The sequence below is a fragment of the Sus scrofa genome, chromosome 4 (genome assembly GCF_000003025.6).
Source record: "Sus scrofa isolate TJ Tabasco breed Duroc chromosome 4, Sscrofa11.1, whole genome shotgun sequence".
NCBI classification, from domain to species: Eukaryota; Metazoa; Chordata; class Mammalia; order Artiodactyla; family Suidae; genus Sus; species Sus scrofa.
In genome coordinates, this window is record NC_010446.5 from 113,298,157 (window position 1) to 113,304,156 (window position 6,000).

Here is a 6,000-nt window from a genome sequence, read left to right on the forward strand (position 1 = left end):
CCAGAGAGATAATAGCTTATGTTCACAAAAACACCTCTACACAATGATTCAAAGCAACTTTATTTATAGTTGCCTAAAACTAGAAGCAACCTTGAATAGGTAAATTGTTAAACCAACTCTGGTGCAATGGAATATTACTCAGTCATAAGAGTGCTGGAGTACTGATGCCTGCAAAAACCTGGATAGATCTCAAGGGCATTATACTTAGTGAAAAAAAAATTCTCAAAAACTATATGCTATATGATTCAATTTTTAAAATGTTCTCACAAGGAGAAAAATATTACTGAGATGAAATCTTGATAGAGAGAAGATCCCTAACTCCATTGTCTCATTCTGTTTTGCCTGATTTCATAGAACTTCGGAATGTTCCAAACTTTTAGTTTAAGGTTTCTCATACTTGTGAAACTTTGAAGGTCACCATCTCTGCCTGGAACAATTTACGAACTGTTATTTGGGTCCCAATGATGGGGACTCTTATTCTAGATCTGGGAGAAAATGGAAAGGGTATCTTACTATTTCACAAAATTTAGATCATATGTACACATTGAACATTATCATTAGCTTTAGAAGTATATGTTGAGTGTCTGTTATATTTCAGACACTATATTATGAATTATTGATACCAAAATCATTAGGGCAGAGACCTTCCCTCCTACCAGAGAGTTCAATGCCTATAGAGATCCAGGGAAATAAATATTTATTGTATTTCTTAATACAATAAATAAATATTTATTGTATTTCTTAAGTATCATTACATTCAGTGGGACTACTGTTGGAGTAATGGGCACAGCAGTGAAAGGAAGACAAGAATTAGAGACAATGCCAAGTGAAAAATGCGTCTTTTTCACAAATTTCTCATATGCAACCCCTGTTATCTAGAACAGCAAAGTAGAGAGATATTTCTTAAATGCCTTTAAAGTATCAGCAAGTGCTCTTTGAATTTGCAGCAGCCTTATGTAACCTCAGTCACACTGAAGTACTATTTCCAAAAACCATTTCCCCAATAGTGCGGGTGGAAGAATACAAAATACCTATCCGTCCCAGTCAGAATTAAGGATGTGTATATATTTTATAAGCTTGGAAAAATGGCCAAGATATTTCTAGCTCCTTGTCTGTACTAGTCTGAAAGCACAGTAAATTCTAAACTCTGATTTATTATAATGCAAGTATAAGAGTCAAAAGATAGAGATTTGTTTTAGTTCTTCTCCCTCCCGAGTAACCCAAGGCTTCCTGTTTTTTATGGGATGAAAATTTAAATGAGACAGTGAAAGTGACGGGCTGCATCATTAGCTCTCAGATTGCAGAAAATACTTGCTAAATATAATTCATTTAAATAGATTCAGAGCAAAAAAGTCAGAGTACAAGTCTTAAGTATAGATCTTCAAATAAGGAACCATAAAGCTGAAGTTTTAGAAGCTGAATTAAAAAATAAGTTATATGAAAAAAATTACAGTATCCCAATAATGTTTTAACCCTAACTAGCATTTTCAGAGCATAAAAAGAAATGAAACATATTGCAAAAGGTTATTTTTGGCCTCTTTTAAACGTATAGGGACTCAACCCCCCTTACCTCTGTCTCATCCCTACAGTCATGAAATCTGAAATGCTCATTTTTACCACAGCATCTTTAATTCTCTCTCTCCTTGCCTTTTTTTCTCATTCTTTTACAACAACTGATCCTTAGCATCATGGACATCTTTAAACCTTCAATTCTTCAACTCATCTCTTTTCTTCCATTTTATCCCAGTCCACCTTTCCATGCCTCTCCTGGACTACATTGGCAACATCGTCCATAGAATCTCTCACTTTCTTATCATTCCCCTTTGCCCACTGTGCCCAGTACCCCCACAAGGAGTCACCTCCACACTGCACAATATAGGGTGAACTTCCTGACATGTCACATATCCCTTGGATAGCCTTCTCAATCCATTTGGTGTTTTTATAGTGTCCCTGAAGCTCCTGGCTCTCACACAAGACCAGCCACCTATTCAGTTCAGTTCTTCTAGCGAGACTACACTCTCCTGGCCTCTTTTCAGCCTTAGGCATACCTGGTCTCCACACAGCTGCATTTTGAAATTCTTTCCTATGACATCAGTCTTTCTTCTGTGTGTTCTTTTGAAATATTCTTCCTTGTGTCATTTTTCTCCCCTTGACTCTTAAGTGTTGGTATCTTCAAGGTTAGAGGCTCAATTTTTTTTTTTCTTAAACTTTCTTCACTAGTTTTCTGGTTCATCTTCACACCTTCCATTCTGACCTTTACGTAGATGGCAACATATGCAAGTCTAGGATGAGAAATGCAGTGTACTGTCTGAGAATAATCTACTCCATTGATTGTAAGGATTGTTTGAACAGTTTATTCTAAAAGAGGACAACCATTCTCTCCTTAAATTACAGAACTTTAGAATCTTCACCCCTTTCCCTAGTGAGGTTTTTTTTTTTTTTTTTCCCCTGTCATCTGATCTCATTTTCCTAGCTACCGCATGTATTTTTCCATGCAGTTGTATTCTGGAATCCCTTAATTAAGATCAGCATTATTCCAAAGTTCCCCTAAAATCGGTTCCTCTTTCTGATTTTTCCTTGTTAATTTTGCGTTCTCTTCTAGTCACCCAAAATGAAAACGTGGATTCATCTTTGGTTCAATTCTATTCTTTTTCTTTCTAGCTAGTTGTTGTCAACTACTATGGGTGACTCTTTCTTTTATGTCATTATATGTCATAAACGTTTTATTACTTTATTCCTAACAATTAGGCTTGTATAAATTTTTCTCTATGATTCTCACTTCTTTTGACCGTTCTCCCTTTCCTGTTCTCTTTACCTCCAGTTTATTTTGGATGTTCCCTGTAGATCTATTTTTCTTAACAATACTTCCTCTCATTTACTCCAAAACTCAAAAACAATGACTAACCAACAGAGTAGGTTCATGGGCATGTGAACTGTGTGGTCCTATAGGGCCCTATGCTTAGGTACACCCCACATTTGGTTTTATGATCTGCTATGGCTTTCTTGAAATTCTTAATAATATTTTAACAAGGGGCTGTGCATTTTTATTTTTGCACAGAGACCCCCAGATCATGCAGCCCATCTGGCTTCCAAAGACAATGAATCTTGGTAGGACAATTCCATACCAGCTTCCTTCCTAAAACTCTATGCTTTTTATACCCAGTACCTTCCCAGCCCTAGTGACCATTCCTATATTCTTCAATGAAACTGAGTCACCACTTGTATTACAGATATATTTGTTTCCTAGTTTTGTGGGGAAAAAAAATCCTTGATATACTCTCAATTTATTTCTTCAAAATTTTACCCAAATTCTGTTTTCCATATCTTTTTTCTCTTAATTTTTATTCTGCGTCTCCACATAATTGAGCTACAGCTTTCCTCTAAAATCAACAAGTGCTGTGTTTATTTATTTTTAGAGAAAATATTTATCACCTTTCCCTTAATTTTCCTTTGAGCAAATGTCTTATTGTAACAGACTGAAAACTATAAGGAGATAAGTAAAAACTCTCTTATTTATGTATCAGAGTGTGTAATAAAAAATATACTAACATAGTCTATTTTTTAAAAGTTTGGTAATTCCTGTTGTAGCTCAGTGGGTTAAGGGCATGATGTTGTCTCTGTGAGGATGCAGGTTCAATCCCTGACCTGGCTTAGTGGGTTAAGGATCTGGTGTTGCCATAAGTTACAGTGTACCTCACAGATGTGTCTCAGATCCAGTGTTGCCATGGTTGTGGCAAAGGCCACAGCTGCAGCTCTGATATGACCCCTGGCCTGGGAACTTCCATATGCCATAAAAAGAAAAAAATTATATTATAAATTATAAATTATAAATATATATGAATATATTTGTCTTTCCTGATTTCCTATCTATACAGTGCTTGCTTCTGAATGGAACAGGGAAAGGGCAGAAATCCAGCTATAATAAATTCAGTGATGGGAAAACTTGAAATATGAAAGAAAAAAGAGGCAAAAGGAGAGAGGAAAAATCCAGGAATATGGACACAAACATATCAATTCAACTGATTAACATGTTTCCTGGTTGTAATCACTAAGCTCTCTGACATTCTGGAAAGGTGATATATCATTTGATGTGCTTGGTCTAGAACAGAAAAAGTAGAATCTAGGAAATAAAACTGGAGATGATGTAGCCAGCCTCCAGCATTTTGTTTATGAGAGCATCCATTCGTGTCAGCTTGGGCTTGTTGAGTAATATCCATTCTGCCCTTGAGGCATAGATCAAGCAATGAAATTTTGTTATATTAGTCCTTTCAGGTTTTCAGCATATACAAGAATATCCGGAAACTTCTTAGTGTAAGGTGGTTATATATTTATCAGATTTTGTTGAATATATCAGAGATTCTGTTATTTTGACTAAACTACTTTTTTGAACAGATATGATAAATATTAAAGACAGAGGGCAAAAAGAGTGAAGAATTCAGACAAGAATAAAAATGAAAAATAAGTGAGACAATACATCTTCTAGGTGGAGTGAAATTCAAACATCATCCAAGCCAGTTCAATCATTTAATTCCCTCATTTTCACCCCCTACTCTTTCATACCCTGATTACTTAAATAAATGCATATTTAATTGTTAGAGAGGAAAACTTGTAAGCCAAACTTATGAATATATTATTATAATTTTGTTTAAACTCTTCCTATCAAATAAGTGTCCTCCTACCATTTAGGAAAAAATATTGGTGTGTGCAGTGAACACAGTATCAAATGTAAAAAAAGCAAAAGGAATTGTTTGTAAAGAGGATTAATGTAGGTACATATGAAGATCCTATAGAATCATCAGTGGCTTTATTTGAGTCAGAGGATATTGCCTTTGTGATGAAAAGAGGAAGAAGCAAAAAGCATGCAGTTTTTCAGGGACGCTTAAACTGCCCCTCTTGTCGATCCTGGAGAAGAAATACTGGAGAGGCAGTGGAAAACATTAATCCCAGGAGAGACCATGGCATTCACCTAATGTTTCCCCCAATCTACTAATACATAATAAAATATGAACGTATACAGTTTTGCCTTCTATATTTCAGGGCTTTTACTTCATTTCTATTTTTTGTAACTGCCTCAGTATGTTTAAGACAAAGTTAAATAATAATGGTGACAGTATATATACATGAATATATATGTATGTACATGTATATAATGAATATATGTACAAGTATATTATACAATATATACATGAATATATAAGTGAATATACATGTACATTATAATATGTATTTTCAAATCCTATCAAATGCCATTTCAACATCTGTTGAGACATTTTTCTCCTTTAGTCTATTAACATTACACCAATTGTGTAACATTGATTTAGTAGCATTACAATATGCTCTAAGTCTGTCATGTCCTTATCCCTCTTTTTCTTATGTAACTATTAGAGGCCAGTAGTCCAAGTTAATTGGAAACCATTATTTTCATTCCTGCACTGTTGTCAATATTCTCTAACATCAAATCCCATGAGGATGAGCCAACCAACTACTAAAGCTCTTGGACTCTTGATTTCAATACCATTTTTATCCACCAAGCTTCAGCTCTAACTTTGACTTTGTTATTATCAATAATAGCACCTCATTCAAAATCTTGATTTGTACCCTCGGATGATCTCCCCACTTTCTATTATACTTCCAACTCAATATTCCATTCCAGCATTTCTTCAACCTTCTTAGAACTCCTGATCTCTAACCTACTACTCTTAAGTCTTCATCCTGTCTCCTAACGTCTTATGTTCTATTATTTCCCCCGGATTTAGCTTAGATTCCATGATCTATCATTGTAATAAGTATCCTATAAATGCCATTAAATCCTATGTCCCTCTATAATATTTGCCTGGGAAAGCAACTTTAATAAATCCCAAGTATTCAAATGTCACATGTCTTTTTAAGAGCAGTTGAACATGTTGGGTGGATAACATGTTGACATATCATACTTTAAATACAGGACCACATATTTCAAATGGGTACCTACATTATCCAACAATCCTTTTATATAATATT